This window comes from Rhinoderma darwinii (genome assembly GCF_050947455.1).
Source record: "Rhinoderma darwinii isolate aRhiDar2 chromosome 2 unlocalized genomic scaffold, aRhiDar2.hap1 SUPER_2_unloc_7, whole genome shotgun sequence".
Lineage (NCBI taxonomy): Eukaryota > Metazoa > Chordata > Amphibia > Anura > Rhinodermatidae > Rhinoderma > Rhinoderma darwinii.
This window is the reverse complement of record NW_027461731.1, coordinates 24,411-42,768: the sequence shown is the minus strand read 5'-3', so window position 1 is coordinate 42,768 and position 18,358 is coordinate 24,411. Positions and strand designations below refer to the sequence as shown.

Here is an 18,358-nt window from a genome sequence, read left to right as displayed (position 1 = left end):
TTATATAGACTTCTCCTCAGAAACAGACAGACAGCTTTTCAGCTAAATAATACTTGCTGTGGTGATGATAGAGATGATATGCTGGTTACAATCTCCATACTGTTCCTCCTCTTGCATTGGGCTGCAGGTGCTGAGACCTGTTGCCAGTTGAAAGGATTGTATTAATCTGCTGTGTCAGAGCAGCTAGCAGACATGTCTGTCTCCTCACAGACACGAACCGACTCCTCTGTGTAGACTGTGAGACAGAGTCAGAGTGAGGCTCTAGGGCTCTAGCCAGGCTCCACCCCCTTTTCAAACAATGCTAGATGTACAATGCACCCTCTAGTGGCTCCCCACTGATACCTTCATCCTTCTCTTCAGCTGGTGAACAGCACACTGTGTGAAAAATAATAAAGACATGTAAAACACATCGAATGCATGACATACAAATAACAGGGAACCAGAAGGGTATCTTCTGGGATGCTGCATAAGCAAGGGTTTGTTGCAACTGCAATTCTTACTTCTTCTTGAAATGTAGGGACCACAGTACAATCCATCACATCCATCTAGTGTACACAGGTAGGTCCATTGTGACGGGCGGGCTGGCTGCTTTAATGGCTGTTTGCTGTTCCCCTACTCCACTCCACTATTTGACTATGGTGCTGCATCAATCAGTGGCTGGCTCAGGTGCAGCTCTTTAACCTACCTAGGAGGGAGGGCGGAGAGAAGACAAGGAAGGTGAATGAGCTGTTCCAATGTGAAATGCCGGAAACACAGAAACACAGACGACACAAAACAAGAGGTGGCAATGTATTAATTAATTGCATTTAATAAATTAGCTCATTATCACACATGTCTGTACAAATGCATTGTCCAACAGGTGTTGAAATAATGGGATTAAAAGGGGAGATCCCATCCGAAAGACAAAAACAATGGCAAACACAAAAAGCACTTTTGGAATCTGATTTTAGTAAACGCATAAGGAAAGGGTGCACCGGTCCTGGAAATACTGCAATACCAGGTCAATGCGTGGAGTGGACAGAGCAAGCTCTATTTCCATCTCCCTGTTCTAAAAATCCATTTAATATATGGTCCCCAGATAGGGGACGTATCAGATATTAAACTGATAAGAACAGATACTACACTTGATCTTAGCCAAAAGGCCGAGAAGCGATAACCCGAACGTGCCGCGCGTTTTGCTTCTTTTGCTTGCACCACAATGCAGTGCTGAAAGAGGAGGAATCGACATAAAAACGCCTTCCTGGCAACGCCCAAATGCCCTCCTGCCGTGCAAACACTGGCAGCAGCAGCAGCAGCAGCAGTAAGTGCATGCCCACTGCCACCCCTTCTCCTTTCACACCTTGTATCAGCTTTAATCCAGTCCAGTGCTGCCTGCTGAGCAGCACTGACCAACACTGCCTGGGCCCAGGCTTTTATCTCTGAGGCCCCATTATGATGTCAGAAAGCTGGCTCTGGCTCCTGAGGTCTCCACTATGACACGTGCAAAGTTCCGTCTGAACTTTATATAAGACGGTGTGGCTCAGTCAGTCACTCAGTGTTGCCTGAGAGGGCAACACTGCAACAGCCGGCCCCCAGGCTGTCTTTTTTTTGCACAGCTAGTTGCCTCCAGGAGGCCACAAGAGGGAGACAAGGGACTGCAAAATGGAAAATAGGCATCCACCAACTTTACAGACAACTTGTTCTCCTTCCTCCTACAACCTCCATCCTTGCACAGTTTGTTATTCTTCCAGGTAACATAGTAACAAATCCAAATTGCTGCTCTCTTTGTAGGCAAGCAAGGGTTTGTTGCAACTGCAATTCTTACTTCTTCTTGAAATGTAGGGACCACAGTACATTCCATCACATCCATCTAGTGTACACAGGTAGGTCCATTGTGACAGGCGGGCGGGCGGGCGGGCGGGCTGGCTGCTTTAATGGCTGTTTGCTGTTCCCCTACTCCACTCCACTATTTGACTATGGTGCTGCATCAATCAGTGGCTGGCTCAGGTGCAGCTCTTTAACCTACCTAGGAGGGAGGGCGGAGAGAAGACAAGGAAGGTGAATGAGCTGTTCCAATGTGAAATGCCGGAAACACAGAAACACAGACGACACAAAACAAGAGGTGGCAATGTATTAATTAATTGCATTTAATAAATTAGCTCATTATCACACATGACTGTACAAATGCATTGTCCAACAGGTGTTGAAATAATGGGATTAAAAGGGGAGATCCCATCCGAAAGACAAAAACAATGGCAAACACAAAAAGCACTTTTGGAATCTGATTTTAGTAAACACATAAGGAAAGGGTGCACCGGTCCTGGAAATACTGCAATACCAGGTCAATGCGTGGAGTGGACAGAGCAAGCTCTATTTCCATCTCCCTGTTCTAAAAATCCATTTAATATATGGTCCCCAGATAGGGGACGTATCAGATATTAAACTGATAAGAACAGATACTACACTTGATCTTAGCCAAAAGGCCGAGAAGCGATAACCCGAACGTGCCGCGCGTTTTGCTTCTTTTGCTTGCACCACAATGCAGTGCTGAAAGAGGAGGAATCGACATAAAAACGCCTTCCTGGCAACGCCCAAATGCCCTCCTGCCGTGCAAACACTGGCAGCAGCAGCAGCAGCAGCAGCAGCAGTAAGTGCATGCCCACTGCCACCCCTTCTCCTTTCACACCTTGTATCAGCTTTAATCCAGTCCAGTGCTGCCTGCTGAGCAGCACTGACCAACACTGCCTGGGCCCAGGCTTTTATCTCTGAGGCCCCATTATGATGTCAGAAAGCTGGCTCTGGCTCCTGAGGTCTCCACTATGACACGTGCAAACTTCCGTCTGAACTTTATATAAGACGGTGCGGCTCAGTCAGTCACTCAGTGTTGCCTGAGAGGGCAACACTGCAACAGCCGGCCCCCAGGCTGTCTTTTTTTTGCACAGCTAGTTGCCTCCAGGAGGCCACAAGAGGGAGACAAGGGACTGCAAAATGGAAAATAGGCATCCACCAACTTTACAGACAACTTGTTCTCCTTGCTCCTACAACCTCCATCCTTGCACAGTTTGTTATTCTTCCAGGTAACATAGTAACAAATCCAAATTGCTGCTCTCTTTGTAGGCAAGCAAGGGTTTGTTGCAACTGCAATTCTTACTTCTTCTTGAAATGTAGGGACCACAGTACATTCCATCACATCCATCTAGTGTACACAGGTAGGTCCATTGTGACGGGCGGGCTGGCTGCTTTAATGGCTGTTTGCTGTTCCCCTACTCCACTCCACTATTTGACTATGGTGCTGCATCAATCAGTGGCTGGCTCAGGTGCAGCTCTTTAACCTACCTAGGAGGGAGGGCGGAGAGAAGACAAGGAAGGTGAATGAGCTGTTCCAATGTGAAATGCCGGAAACACAGAAACACAGACGACACAAAACAAGAGGTGGCAATGTATTAATTAATTGCATTTAATAAATTAGCTCATTATCACACATGACTGTACAAATGCATTGTCCAACAGGTGTTGAAATAATGGGATTAAAAGGGGAGATCCCATCCGAAAGAAAAAAACAATGGCAAACACAAAAAGCACTTTTGGAATCTGATTTTAGTAAACGCATAAGGAAAGGGTGCACCGGTCCTGGAAATACTGCAATACCAGGTCAATGCGTGGAGTGGACAGAGCAAGCTCTATTTCCATCTCCCTGTTCTAAAAATCCATTTAATATATGGTCCCCAGATAGGGGACGTATCAGATATTAAACTGATAAGAACAGATACTACACTTGATCTTAGCCAAAAGGCCGAGAAGCGATAACCCGAACGTGCCGCGCGTTTTGCTTCTTTTGCTTGCACCACAATGCAGTGCTGAAAGAGGAGGAATCGACATAAAAACGCCTTCCTGGCAACGCCCAAATGCCCTCCTGCCGTGCAAACACTGGCAGCAGCAGCAGCAGCAGCAGCAGCAGCAGTAAGTGCATGCCCACTGAAACCCCTTCTCCTTTCACACCTTGTATCAGCTTTAATCCAGTCCAGTGCTGCCTGCTGAGCAGCACTGACCAACACTGCCTGGGCCCAGGCTTTTATCTCTGAGGCCCCATTATGATGTCAGAAAGCTGGCTCTGGCTCCTGAGGTCTCCACTATGACACGTGCAAAGTTCCGTCTGAACTTTATATAAGACGGTGCGGCTCAGTCAGTCACTCAGTGTTGCCTGAGAGGGCAACACTGCAACAGCCGGCCCCCAGGCTGTCTTTTTTTTGCACAGCTAGTTGCCTCCAGGAGGCCACAAGAGGGAGACAAGGGACTGCAAAATGGAAAATAGGCATCCACCAACTTTACAGACAACTTGTTCTCCTTGCTCCTACAACCTCCATCCTTGCACAGTTTGTTATTCTTCCAGGTAACATAGTAACAAATCCAAATTGCTGCTCTCTTTGTAGGCAAGCAAGGGTTTGTTGCAACTGCAATTCTTACTTCTTCTTGAAATGTAGGGACCACAGTACATTCCATCACATCCATCTAGTGTACACAGGTAGGTCCATTGTGACGGGCGGGCTGGCTGCTTTAATGGCTGTTTGCTGTTCCCCTACTCCACTCCACTATTTGACTATGGTGCTGCATCAATCAGTGGCTGGCTCAGGTGCAGCTCTTTAACCTACCTAGGAGGGAGGGCGGAGAGAAGACAAGGAAGGTGAATGAGCTGTTCCAATGTGAAATGCCGGAAACACAGAAACACAGACGACACAAAACAAGAGGTGGCAATGTATTAATTAATTGCATTTAATAAATTAGCTCATTATCACACATGTTTGTACAAATGCATTGTCCAACAGGTGTTGAAATAATGGGATTAAAAGGGGAGAGCCCATCCGAAAGACAAAAACAATGGCAAACACAAAAAGCACTTTTGGAATCTGATTTTAGTAAACACATAAGGAAAGGGTGCACCGGTCCTGGAAATACTGCAATACCAGGTCAATGCGTGGAGTGGACAGAGCAAGCTCTATTTCCATCTCCCTGTTCTAAAAATCCATTTAATATATGGTCCCCAGATAGGGGACGTATCAGATATTAAACTGATAAGAACAGATACTACACTTGATCTTAGCCAAAAGGCCGAGAAGCGATAACCCGAACGTGCCGCGCGTTTTGCTTCTTTTGCTTGCACCACAATGCAGTGCTGAAAGAGGAGGAATCGACATAAAAACGCCTTCCTGGCAACGCCCAAATGCCCTCCTGCCGTGCAAACACTGGCAGCAGCAGCAGCAGCAGCAGTAAGTGCATGCCCACTGCCACCCCTTCTCCTTTCACACCTTGTATCAGCTTTAATCCAGTCCAGTGCTGCCTGCTGAGCAGCACTGACCAACACTGCCTGGGCCCAGGCTTTTATCTCTGAGGCCCCATTATGATGTCAGAAAGCTGGCTCTGGCTCCTGAGGTCTCCACTATGACACGTGCAAAGTTCCGTCTGAACTTTATATAAGACGGTGTGGCTCAGTCAGTCACTCAGTGTTGCCTGAGAGGGCAACACTGCAACAGCCGGCCCCCAGGCTGTCTTTTTTTTGCACAGCTAGTTGCCTCCAGGAGGCCACAAGAGGGAGACAAGGGACTGCAAAATGGAAAATAGGCATCCACCAACTTTACAGACAACTTGTTCTCCTTCCTCCTACAACCTCCATCCTTGCACAGTTTGTTATTCTTCCAGGTAACATAGTAACAAATCCAAATTGCTGCTCTCTTTGTAGGCAAGCAAGGGTTTGTTGCAACTGCAATTCTTACTTCTTCTTGAAATGTAGGGACCACAGTACATTCCATCACATCCATCTAGTGTACACAGGTAGGTCCATTGTGACGGGCGGGCTGGCTGCTTTAATGGCTGTTTGCTGTTCCCCTACTCCACTCCACTATTTGACTATGGTGCTGCATCAATCAGTGGCTGGCTCAGGTGCAGCTCTTTAACCTACCTAGGAGGGAGGGCGGAGAGAAGACAAGGAAGGTGAATGAGCTGTTCCAATGTGAAATGCCGGAAACACAGAAACACAGACGACACAAAACAAGAGGTGGCAATGTATTAATTAATTGCATTTAATAAATTAGCTCATTATCACACATGTCTGTACAAATGCATTGTCCAACAGGTGTTGAAATAATGGGATTAAAAGGGGAGATCCCATCCGAAAGACAAAAACAATGGCAAACACAAAAAGCACTTTTGGAATCTGATTTTAGTAAACGCATAAGGAAAGGGTGCACCGGTCCTGGAAATACTGCAATACCAGGTCAATGCGTGGAGTGGACAGAGCAAGCTCTATTTCCATCTCCCTGTTCTAAAAATCCATTTAATATATGGTCCCCAGATAGGGGACGTATCAGATATTAAACTGATAAGAACAGATACTACACTTGATCTTAGCCAAAAGGCCGAGAAGCGATAACCCGAAAGTGCCGCGCGTTTTGCTTCTTTTGCTTGCACCACAATGCAGTGCTGAAAGAGGAGGAATCGACATAAAAACGCCTTCCTGGCAACGCCCAAATGCCCTCCTGCCGTGCAAACACTGGCAGCAGCAGCAGCAGCAGCAGCAGCAGTAAGTGCATGCCCACTGCCACCCCTTCTCCTTTCACACCTTGTATCAGCTTTAATCCAGTCCAGTGCTGCCTGCTGAGCAGCACTGACCAACACTGCCTGGGCCCAGGCTTTTATCTCTGAGGCCCCATTATGATGTCAGAAAGCTGGCTCTGGCTCCTGAGGTCTCCACTATGACACGTGCAAAGTTCCGTCTGAACTTTATATAAGACGGTGTGGCTCAGTCAGTCACTCAGTGTTGCCTGAGAGGGCAACACTGCAACAGCCGGCCCCCAGGCTGTCTTTTTTTTGCACAGCTAGTTGCCTCCAGGAGGCCACAAGAGGGAGACAAGGGACTGCAAAATGGAAAATAGGCATCCACCAACTTTACAGACAACTTGTTCTCCTTCCTCCTACAACCTCCATCCTTGCACAGTTTGTTATTCTTCCAGGTAACATAGTAACAAATCCAAATTGCTGCTCTCTTTGTAGGCAAGCAAGGGTTTGTTGCAACTGCAATTCTTACTTCTTCTTGAAATGTAGGGACCACAGTACATTCCATCACATCCATCTAGTGTACACAGGTAGGTCCATTGTGACGGGCGGGCGGGCGGGCGGGCGGGCTGGCTGCTTTAATGGCTGTTTGCTGTTCCCCTACTCCACTCCACTATTTGACTATGGTGCTGCATCAATCAGTGGCTGGCTCAGGTGCAGCTCTTTAACCTACCTAGGAGGGAGGGCGGAGAGAAGACAAGGAAGGTGAATGAGCTGTTCCAATGTGAAATGCCGGAAACACAGAAACACAGACGACACAAAACAAGAGGTGGCAATGTATTAATTAATTGCATTTAATAAATTAGCTCATTATCACACATGACTGTACAAATGCATTGTCCAACAGGTGTTGAAATAATGGGATTAAAAGGGGAGATCCCATCCGAAAGACAAAAACAATGGCAAACACAAAAAGCACTTTTGGAATCTGATTTTAGTAAACACATAAGGAAAGGGTGCACCGGTCCTGGAAATACTGCAATACCAGGTCAATGCGTGGAGTGGACAGAGCAAGCTCTATTTCCATCTCCCTGTTCTAAAAATCCATTTAATATATGGTCCCCAGATAGGGGACGTATCAGATATTAAACTGATAAGAACAGATACTACACTTGATCTTAGCCAAAAGGCCGAGAAGCGATAACCCGAACGTGCCGCGCGTTTTGCTTCTTTTGCTTGCACCACAATGCAGTGCTGAAAGAGGAGGAATCGACATAAAAACGCCTTCCTGGCAACGCCCAAATGCCCTCCTGCCGTGCAAACACTGGCAGCAGCAGCAGCAGCAGCAGCAGCAGCAGTAAGTGCATGCCCACTGCCACCCCTTCTCCTTTCACACCTTGTATCAGCTTTAATCCAGTCCAGTGCTGCCTGCTGAGCAGCACTGACCAACACTGCCTGGGCCCAGGCTTTTATCTCTGAGGCCCCATTATGATGTCAGAAAGCTGGCTCTGGCTCCTGAGGTCTCCACTATGACACGTGCAAAGTTCCGTCTGAACTTTATATAAGACGGTGCGGCTCAGTCAGTCACTCAGTGTTGCCTGAGAGGGCAACACTGCAACAGCCGGCCCCCAGGCTGTCTTTTTTTTGCACAGCTAGTTGCCTCCAGGAGGCCACAAGAGGGAGACAAGGGACTGCAAAATGGAAAATAGGCATCCACCAACTTTACAGACAACTTGTTCTCCTTGCTCCTACAACCTCCATCCTTGCACAGTTTGTTATTCTTCCAGGTAACATAGTAACAAATCCAAATTGCTGCTCTCTTTGTAGGCAAGCAAGGGTTTGTTGCAACTGCAATTCTTACTTCTTCTTGAAATGTAGGGACCACAGTACATTCCATCACATCCATCTAGTGTACACAGGTAGGTCCATTGTGACGGGCGGGCTGGCTGCTTTAATGGCTGTTTGCTGTTCCCCTACTCCACTCCACTATTTGACTATGGTGCTGCATCAATCAGTGGCTGGCTCAGGTGCAGCTCTTTAACCTACCTAGGAGGGAGGGCGGAGAGAAGACAAGGAAGGTGAATGAGCTGTTCCAATGTGAAATGCCGGAAACACAGAAACACAGACGACACAAAACAAGAGGTGGCAATGTATTAATTAATTGCATTTAATAAATTAGCTCATTATCACACATGACTGTACAAATGCATTGTCCAACAGGTGTTGAAATAATGGGATTAAAAGGGGAGATCCCATCCGAAAGACAAAAACAATGGCAAACACAAAAAGCACTTTTGGAATCTGATTTTAGTAAACACATAAGGAAAGGGTGCACCGGTCCTGGAAATACTGCAATACCAGGTCAATGCGTGGAGTGGACAGAGCAAGCTCTATTTCCATCTCCCTGTTCTAAAAATCCATTTAATATATGGTCCCCAGATAGGGGACGTATCAGATATTAAACTGATAAGAACAGATACTACACTTGATCTTAGCCAAAAGGCCGAGAAGCGATAACCCGAACGTGCCGCGCGTTTTGCTTCTTTTGCTTGCACCACAATGCAGTGCTGAAAGAGGAGGAATCGACATAAAAACGCCTTCCTGGCAACGCCCAAATGCCCTCCTGCCGTGCAAACACTGGCAGCAGCAGCAGCAGCAGCAGCAGCAGTAAGTGCATGCCCACTGAAACCCCTTCTCCTTTCACACCTTGTATCAGCTTTAATCCAGTCCAGTGCTGCCTGCTGAGCAGCACTGACCAACACTGCCTGGGCCCAGGCTTTTATCTCTGAGGCCCCATTATGATGTCAGAAAGCTGGCTCTGGCTCCTGAGGTCTCCACTATGACACGTGCAAAGTTCCGTCTGAACTTTATATAAGACGGTGCGGCTCAGTCAGTCACTCAGTGTTGCCTGAGAGGGCAACACTGCAACAGCCGGCCCCCAGGCTGTCTTTTTTTTGCACAGCTAGTTGCCTCCAGGAGGCCACAAGAGGGAGACAAGGGACTGCAAAATGGAAAATAGGCATCCACCAACTTTACAGACAACTTGTTCTCCTTGCTCCTACAACCTCCATCCTTGCACAGTTTGTTATTCTTCCAGGTAACATAGTAACAAATCAAAATTGCTGCTCTCTTTGTAGGCAAGCAAGGGTTTGTTGCAACTGCAATTCTTACTTCTTCTTGAAATGTAGGGACCACAGTACATTCCATCACATCCATCTAGTGTACACAGGTAGGTCCATTGTGACGGGCGGGCTGGCTGCTTTAATGGCTGTTTGCTGTTCCCCTACTCCACTCCACTATTTGACTATGGTGCTGCATCAATCAGTGGCTGGCTCAGGTGCAGCTCTTTAACCTACCTAGGAGGGAGGGCGGAGAGAAGACAAGGAAGGTGAATGAGCTGTTCCAATGTGAAATGCCGGAAACACAGAAACACAGACGACACAAAACAAGAGGTGGCAATGTATTAATTAATTGCATTTAATAAATTAGCTCATTATCACACATGACTGTACAAATGCATTGTCCAACAGGTGTTGAAATAATGGGATTAAAAGGGGAGATCCCATCCGAAAGACAAAAACAATGGCAAACACAAAAAGCACTTTTGGAATCTGATTTTAGTAAACACATAAGGAAAGGGTGCACCGGTCCTGGAAATACTGCAATACCAGGTCAATGCGTGGAGTGGACAGAGCAAGCTCTATTTCCATCTCCCTGTTCTAAAAATCCATTTAATATATGGTCCCCAGATAGGGGACGTATCAGATATTAAACTGATAAGAACAGATACTACACTTGATCTTAGCCAAAAGGCCGAGAAGCGATAACCCGAACGTGCCGCGCGTTTTGCTTCTTTTGCTTGCACCACAATGCAGTGCTGAAAGAGGAGGAATCGACATAAAAACGCCTTCCTGGCAACGCCCAAATGCCCTCCTGCCGTGCAAACACTGGCAGCAGCAGCAGCAGCAGCAGCAGCAGTAAGTGCATGCCCACTGCCACCCCTTCTCCTTTCACACCTTGTATCAGCTTTAATCCAGTCCAGTGCTGCCTGCTGAGCAGCACTGACCAACACTGCCTGGGCCCAGGCTTTTATCTCTGAGGCCCCATTATGATGTCAGAAAGCTGGCTCTGGCTCCTGAGGTCTCCACTATGACACGTGCAAAGTTCCGTCTGAACTTTATATAAGACGGTGCGGCTCAGTCAGTCACTCAGTGTTGCCTGAGAGGGCAACACTGCAACAGCCGGCCCCCAGGCTGTCTTTTTTTTGCACAGCTAGTTGCCTCCAGGAGGCCACAAGAGGGAGACAAGGGACTGCAAAATGGAAAATAGGCATCCACCAACTTTACAGACAACTTGTTCTCCTTGCTCCTACAACCTCCATCCTTGCACAGTTTGTTATTCTTCCAGGTAACATAGTAACAAATCCAAATTGCTGCTCTCTTTGTAGGCAAGCAAGGGTTTGTTGCAACTGCAATTCTTACTTCTTCTTGAAATGTAGGGACCACAGTACATTCCATCACATCCATCTAGTGTACACAGGTAGGTCCATTGTGACGGGCGGGCTGGCTGCTTTAATGGCTGTTTGCTGTTCCCCTACTCCACTCCACTATTTGACTATGGTGCTGCATCAATCAGTGGCTGGCTCAGGTGCAGCTCTTTAACCTACCTAGGAGGGAGGGCGGAGAGAAGACAAGGAAGGTGAATGAGCTGTTCCAATGTGAAATGCCGGAAACACAGAAACACAGACGACACAAAACAAGAGGTGGCAATGTATTAATTAATTGCATTTAATAAATTAGCTCATTATCACACATGACTGTACAAATGCATTGTCCAACAGGTGTTGAAATAATGGGATTAAAAGGGGAGATCCCATCCGAAAGACAAAAACAATGGCAAACACAAAAAGCACTTTTGGAATCTGATTTTAGTAAACACATAAGGAAAGGGTGCACCGGTCCTGGAAATACTGCAATACCAGGTCAATGCGTGGAGTGGACAGAGCAAGCTCTATTTCCATCTCCCTGTTCTAAAAATCCATTTAATATATGGTCCCCAGATAGGGGACGTATCAGATATTAAACTGATAAGAACAGATACTACACTTGATCTTAGCCAAAAGGCCGAGAAGCGATAACCCGAACGTGCCGCGCGTTTTGCTTCTTTTGCTTGCACCACAATGCAGTGCTGAAAGAGGAGGAATCGACATAAAAACGCCTTCCTGGCAACGCCCAAATGCCCTCCTGCCGTGCAAACACTGGCAGCAGCAGCAGCAGCAGCAGCAGCAGTAAGTGCATGCCCACTGCCACCCCTTCTCCTTTCACACCTTGTATCAGCTTTAATCCAGTCCAGTGCTGCCTGCTGAGCAGCACTGACCAACACTGCCTGGGCCCAGGCTTTTATCTCTGAGGCCCCATTATGATGTCAGAAAGCTGGCTCTGGCTCCTGAGGTCTCCACTATGACACGTGCAAACTTCCGTCTGAACTTTATATAAGACGGTGCGGCTCAGTCAGTCACTCAGTGTTGCCTGAGAGGGCAACACTGCAACAGCCGGCCCCCAGGCTGTCTTTTTTTTGCACAGCTAGTTGCCTCCAGGAGGCCACAAGAGGGAGACAAGGGACTGCAAAATGGAAAATAGGCATCCACCAACTTTACAGACAACTTGTTCTCCTTGCTCCTACAACCTCCATCCTTGCACAGTTTGTTATTCTTCCAGGTAACATAGTAACAAATCCAAATTGCTGCTCTCTTTGTAGGCAAGCAAGGGTTTGTTGCAACTGCAATTCTTACTTCTTCTTGAAATGTAGGGACCACAGTACATTCCATCACATCCATCTAGTGTACACAGGTAGGTCCATTGTGACGGGCGAGCTGGCTGCTTTAATGGCTGTTTGCTGTTCCCCTACTCCACTCCACTATTTGACTATGGTGCTGCATCAATCAGTGGCTGGCTCAGGTGCAGCTCTTTAACCTACCTAGGAGGGAGGGCGGAGAGAAGACAAGGAAGGTGAATGAGCTGTTCCAATGTGAAATGCCGGAAACACAGAAACACAGACGACACAAAACAAGAGGTGGCAATGTATTAATTAATTGCATTTAATAAATTAGCTCATTATCACACATGACTGTACAAATGCATTGTCCAACAGGTGTTGAAATAATGGGATTAAAAGGGGAGATCCCATCCGAAAGAAAAAAACAATGGCAAACACAAAAAGCACTTTTGGAATCTGATTTTAGTAAACGCATAAGGAAAGGGTGCACCGGTCCTGGAAATACTGCAATACCAGGTCAATGCGTGGAGTGGACAGAGCAAGCTCTATTTCCATCTCCCTGTTCTAAAAATCCATTTAATATATGGTCCCCAGATAGGGGACGTATCAGATATTAAACTGATAAGAACAGATACTACACTTGATCTTAGCCAAAAGGCCGAGAAGCGATAACCCGAACGGGCCGCGCGTTTTGCTTCTTTTGCTTGCACCACAATGCAGTGCTGAAAGAGGAGGAATCGACATAAAAACGCCTTCCTGGCAACGCCCAAATGCCCTCCTGCCGTGCAAACACTGGCAGCAGCAGCAGCAGCAGCAGCAGCAGTAAGTGCATGCCCACTGCCACCCCTTCTCCTTTCACACCTTGTATCAGCTTTAATCCAGTCCAGTGCTGCCTGCTGAGCAGCACTGACCAACACTGCCTGGGCCCAGGCTTTTATCTCTGAGGCCCCATTATGATGTCAGAAAGCTGGCTCTGGCTCCTGAGGTCTCCACTATGACACGTGCAAAGTTCCGTCTGAACTTTATATAAGACGGTGCGGCTCAGTCAGTCACTCAGTGTTGCCTGAGAGGGCAACACTGCAACAGCCGGCCCCCAGGCTGTCTTTTTTTTGCACAGCTAGTTGCCTCCAGGAGGCCACAAGAGGGAGACAAGGGACTGCAAAATAGAAAATAGGCATCCACCAACTTTACAGACAACTTGTTCTCCTTGCTCCTACAACCTCCATCCTTGCACAGTTTGTTATTCTTCCAGGTAACATAGTAACAAATCCAAATTGCTGCTCTCTTTGTAGGCAAGCAAGGGTTTGTTGCAACTGCAATTCTTACTTCTTCTTGAAATGTAGGGACCACAGTACATTCCATCACATCCATCTAGTGTACACAGGTAGGTCCATTGTGACGGGCGGGCGGGCGGGCGGGCGGGCTGGCTGCTTTAATGGCTGTTTGCTGTTCCCCTACTCCACTCCACTATTTGACTATGGTGCTGCATCAATCAGTGGCTGGCTCAGGTGCAGCTCTTTAACCTACCTAGGAGGGAGGGCGGAGAGAAGACAAGGAAGGTGAATGAGCTGTTCCAATGTGAAATGCCGGAAACACAGAAACACAGACGACACAAAACAAGAGGTGGCAATGTATTAATTAATTGCATTTAATAAATTAGCTCATTATCACACATGACTGTACAAATGCATTGTCCAACAGGTGTTGAAATAATGGGATTAAAAGGGGAGATCCCATCCGAAAGAAAAAAACAATGGCAAACACAAAAAGCACTTTTGGAATCTGATTTTAGTAAACACATAAGGAAAGGGTGCACCGATCCTGGAAATACTGCAATACCAGGTCAATGCGTGGAGTGGACAGAGCAAGCTCTATTTCCATCTCCCTGTTCTAAAAATCCATTTAATATATGGTCCCCAGATAGGGGACGTATCAGATATTAAACTGATAAGAACAGATACTACACGGGGGGGGCGGAGCTAGCCGCTGACTGGAATGGCGGTGTAGTGCACTTTCTCCCGCTTCAGCAATAGCATTACAATGGCTCACAGCGGCATAAGACCTGCTACGGAAGTTTTACTTACCGGAACAGATTCCTGATACAGCCGACATCGATGTGGAATATGACCAGGAGACGACAGGTCAAAGCGGAACCCAAAAAACTCCCGGATTACTTCTCTGCGACGAGCCGGTCACAAGATGGCGCCGACTCACTGTCTGTGCCGGACGCGCGGCAACATCACAAGCAGCTATCGGCTGCACCAGGTCAGTCTGCAGAGGGGGAAACACAGGGCAGGATGGAAGAAGTGTCAGGCCCCGGTAAACGAGGAGCGACGGGATCGGGCCCATCCTCGCCCAACAGTAAAGGCCCTGCTTTTAAAAAAGCGCTCTTCCCTCACAGCTTGCCATCACAAGATACTCTCCTCACGGCTTCTGATATGTCTGGATTGTCTGAGATTTCAGATGATGCTCCCCTGACCACTGCAGTCATGAAGGGGTTAATGCATACATTGCAGACTTCCATTTCTGGAGTGCTGGATCGGATACTGGCACAAATTCACACGACGGTGGATGACCAGGATACCGCACGGATCATCTAGAACGCAGCATGGGAGACCATGCCAAGGCTCACAATGATCTTATCGACGCACATGCTGAGTTTAAGGATGAGGTGAGATGGCTAAAAGACAAGCTCATGGATCAAGAAGATAGGTCGAGGAGAAATAATCTAAAAATCAGAGGGATCCCTGAAGAAATCTCACCCTCTGAATTACCCAATTTTCTGCAGACCATGTTTAAAGCCTTGGTTCCAATGTTTGCTCCACTGGATATAACTTTGGACAGATCACACAGAATTCCTAAATCTAGGGCTGCTCCGGAAAACGTTCCTAGAGATGTTCTCTCGAGGGTACACTTTTACCAAGCCAAAGATCGTATCCTTCAGGAGTCCAGAAAGTTGGGGAAACTCCCATCCCCATATGCTCATATTTCAATATACCCGGATCTGTCAGCTTCCACCTTGATGCTAAGAAAGCAGTTTCACCCGATCACTTTGGCTCTTAGGGAGCAGAATCTGAGATATAAGTGGGGTTTCCCGGTCAAGTTAGTGGTTTCTAGGAATGGTTCCACACATGTGATTCATACTCCTTCTGATGGGATTGATTTGCTACGCAAGTGGAACATTCCCGTCCAGGCTTTGGGAACGGGGTCAGCTAACAAGCCACCGAGACGTCTTCATCCGGAATGGGAATTGGCACAGGGACACTCTGCCACCTGATTTTTCTGCTGGTAGTATGGTCATGCAATAATGCTATTTGTTGTGGTTACCTTTATTCTCTCTCCCCCACGGAGGTCTGTACGGCGCAGTGTAGGCGCCATGTTTTTCTGTTTTGCACTGTTCTTATGTTAATATTTCTGTATTTAGTAATGTGGTACTGTACATTTCATGGTCCGCAAGATCCTATATCTTTGTTTCGAATTCATGATTCTTACCCAGTCAGACATAATAAGTTCTTTTATGCTGCCTCATGCCGATTAATATATCCTCTTTAAATGTAAAGGGGCTCAACAGCCCTTTTAAAAGGAGACAGATGTGGAAGGAAGCCTTGTCTCTTCGCAATGATGTTTTCTTTGCTCAGGAGACCCACTTCTCCTCCCTTCATCCACCGAAATGTACGCATTTTAGATTTCCCCATATATTTCAACCATCTCATTCCAGTAAAACCAAAGGTGTTTTGATTGCGATAAAGGACTCGGTTGCCTTTCAAATGCATCAGGTCATGTTAGATCCACAAGGTAGATTTGTGATACTCATATGCGACATAAACAATATTACCTTTACGTTTGTTAACATCTATCTCCCTAATTCACATCAGCTTAAGGCCTTTCATAAGATCCTCCGAAAGGTAAATAAGGTGAAGAAGGGGTTGTTGATTATAGGAGGGGATTTTAATGAAGTCATGCATCCCTCAATTGATTCCTCAAATGCCCCTAGACCCCACTCCAATTTACACCACACAGTACACCTAGAAGAGCTTTATGATGTGTGGCGCTGTCAACATGGGAATGAGCGCGACTTTACATACTTTTCTGCGCCACACAAAGTATACTCTCGTATTGATATGTTTCTGGTGAGTAAATCTGGTCTTCAATGCATCTCCACATCCACTATTGGGGACATATCATGGTCAGATCATGCTCCCATATCTATAAAGGTCATAGACCAATTACCAACACCCCCTTTCTCTTCATGGAGACTGAATGATCTAGTATTAGAACATCCTCTCACAAAAGATTTGATGGATACACACGTCCAAACATACTTTGAAATTAATGCCCCTTCCTCAACCAATTGCTTTTCTTTATGGAATGCCCATAAGGCATATATGAGGGGGATGGGAATTCAGGCTGCCTCCAGATTAAAAAAAGATAAGGAAAAAACTACTAAGGATATCCTCACTCAGTTACACAATCTAGAATCCCTTAATAAATCTAAAGTGACTCCGGACACTTCGCAAAAAATCAAAGTTCTTAGGGACCAATTGCAGGCAGTGCTGATGTCTGGACATATGGCCTTATTTAAAAAATTACAATTTGGATTTTATCTTCATGGTAATAGACCAGGAGCACTTTTAGCTAAAATGCTCAAAAAGAAAAGTGCTAAACAGAGAACAGCATTTTTGATGGACAAAAATGGCAATAAAATTACTCACCCTCAAGAAATTAGTGATCAATTCCGGAATTTCTATCATAATTTGTATAACCTTAAAGAAGATAAAACCACCTATCAACCTTCAGTTTCGGACATTAATAACTTCCTGAGTGGTCTGAACCTTCCTTCCCTGTCTGTAGAGGACAGTATTCAATTACAATCCCCCTTTACGATACTTGAAGTGTCACAAGCTATTAAAAGTTTAACCCCTTCCCGCTCCTTGACGTACTATTACGTCATGGCAGCTGTATCGTTCGCGCTCCATGCCGTAATAGTACGTCTCGGGAGTAACGGCCGTTTCGGCCGTCCTCCCGACACATACAGGAGCTGTGACGCTGCTGTCTTGTTCAGCAGCTGTCACAGCTCCTACAGCGGGGACCGATCGCTGTGTCCCCGCTGATTAACCCCTTAAAAGCCGCGTTCTATAGAGATCGCGGCTTTTTAGGGGTTAAGCTGCCATCGCCGGCCTGCTACGCGATAGCGGCCGGCGATGGTGACTATGGCAACCGGACACCAAACAATGGCGTCCGGCTATGCCATAGACGGAAGCCTAGTGGGTCCTGACAACGTCAGGACCCACTATGCTTGCTGTCAGTGAGTAGCTGACAGTTCTAATACACTGCACTACGCATGTAGTGCAGTGTATTAGAATAGCGATCAGGGCCTCCTGCCCTCATGTCCCCTAGTGGGACAAAGTAATAAAGTAAAAAAAAAGTTAAAAAAAGATGTGTAAAAATAAGAAAATAAAAGTTTTAAAAGTAATAAAAGTAAAAGTCCCACTTTTTCCCTTATCAGTCCTTTATTATTAATAAAAATATATAAACAAACAAATAAACTATACATAATTGGTATCGCCGCGTCCGTAACGGCCTGAACTACAAAATTATTTTGTTATTTATCCCGCACGGTGAACGCCGTAAAAAAAAATATTAATAAACCGTACCACAATCACAATTGTTTGGTCACTTCACCTCCCAAAAAATGGAATAAAAAGAGATCAAAAAGTCGCATGTACCTAAAAATGGTACTGATGGAAAATACAGTTCGTTACGCAAAAAATAAGTCCTTGCACGGCTTTATTGATTGAAAAATAAAAACGTTATGGCTCTTAGAATAAGGTAACACAAAAAGTGAATGATTGTTTACAAAACGTATTTTATTGTGCAAACGCCATAAGACATAAAAAAAAACTATAAACATAGGGTATCGCCGTAATCATATCGCCCCGCAGAATAAAGTGAATGTGTCATTTATAGCGCACGGTGAACGCTGTAAAAAAAAACGAAAAAAAAAACAATAGTACAATTGCTGTTTTTTAGTCACCACGCCACCTTAAAATAGAATAAA

At 46.2% G+C, this 18,358-nt stretch overlaps 10 non-coding genes and 1 pseudogene across 10 annotated transcripts; all 11 read right to left on the bottom strand.

Moving 5' to 3' along the window:
- Nucleotides 1–963: 963 nt before the first annotated feature.
- On the bottom strand, nucleotides 964–1,154 carry LOC142682137 (U2 spliceosomal RNA). Its single transcript, XR_012853919.1, has one exon. It is a non-coding gene; the product is annotated as a U2 spliceosomal RNA (small nuclear RNA).
- A 1,129-nt stretch (nucleotides 1,155–2,283) lies between these two features.
- On the bottom strand, nucleotides 2,284–2,474 carry LOC142682136 (U2 spliceosomal RNA). The gene has a single exon (XR_012853918.1). It is a non-coding gene; the product is annotated as a U2 spliceosomal RNA (small nuclear RNA).
- Nucleotides 2,475–3,593: 1,119 nt separating this feature from the next.
- LOC142682133 (U2 spliceosomal RNA) lies at nucleotides 3,594–3,784 on the bottom strand. Its single transcript, XR_012853916.1, has one exon. It is a non-coding gene; the product is annotated as a U2 spliceosomal RNA (small nuclear RNA).
- Nucleotides 3,785–4,906: 1,122 nt separating this feature from the next.
- LOC142682132 (U2 spliceosomal RNA) lies at nucleotides 4,907–5,097 on the bottom strand. The gene has a single exon (XR_012853915.1). It is a non-coding gene; the product is annotated as a U2 spliceosomal RNA (small nuclear RNA).
- A 1,113-nt stretch (nucleotides 5,098–6,210) lies between these two features.
- LOC142682131 (U2 spliceosomal RNA) lies at nucleotides 6,211–6,401 on the bottom strand. The gene has a single exon (XR_012853914.1). It is a non-coding gene; the product is annotated as a U2 spliceosomal RNA (small nuclear RNA).
- A 1,135-nt stretch (nucleotides 6,402–7,536) lies between these two features.
- LOC142682130 (U2 spliceosomal RNA) lies at nucleotides 7,537–7,727 on the bottom strand. The gene has a single exon (XR_012853913.1). It is a non-coding gene; the product is annotated as a U2 spliceosomal RNA (small nuclear RNA).
- A 1,122-nt stretch (nucleotides 7,728–8,849) lies between these two features.
- LOC142682129 (U2 spliceosomal RNA) lies at nucleotides 8,850–9,040 on the bottom strand. Its single transcript, XR_012853912.1, has one exon. It is a non-coding gene; the product is annotated as a U2 spliceosomal RNA (small nuclear RNA).
- Nucleotides 9,041–10,159: 1,119 nt separating this feature from the next.
- On the bottom strand, nucleotides 10,160–10,350 carry LOC142682128 (U2 spliceosomal RNA). The gene has a single exon (XR_012853911.1). It is a non-coding gene; the product is annotated as a U2 spliceosomal RNA (small nuclear RNA).
- A 1,119-nt stretch (nucleotides 10,351–11,469) lies between these two features.
- LOC142682118 (U2 spliceosomal RNA) lies at nucleotides 11,470–11,660 on the bottom strand. Its single transcript, XR_012853908.1, has one exon. It is a non-coding gene; the product is annotated as a U2 spliceosomal RNA (small nuclear RNA).
- Nucleotides 11,661–12,779: 1,119 nt separating this feature from the next.
- On the bottom strand, nucleotides 12,780–12,970 carry LOC142682106 (U2 spliceosomal RNA). The gene has a single exon (XR_012853897.1). It is a non-coding gene; the product is annotated as a U2 spliceosomal RNA (small nuclear RNA).
- Nucleotides 12,971–14,105: 1,135 nt separating this feature from the next.
- LOC142682051 (U2 spliceosomal RNA) lies at nucleotides 14,106–14,283 on the bottom strand (annotated as a pseudogene).
- Between the last annotated feature and the right edge of the window lie 4,075 nt (nucleotides 14,284–18,358).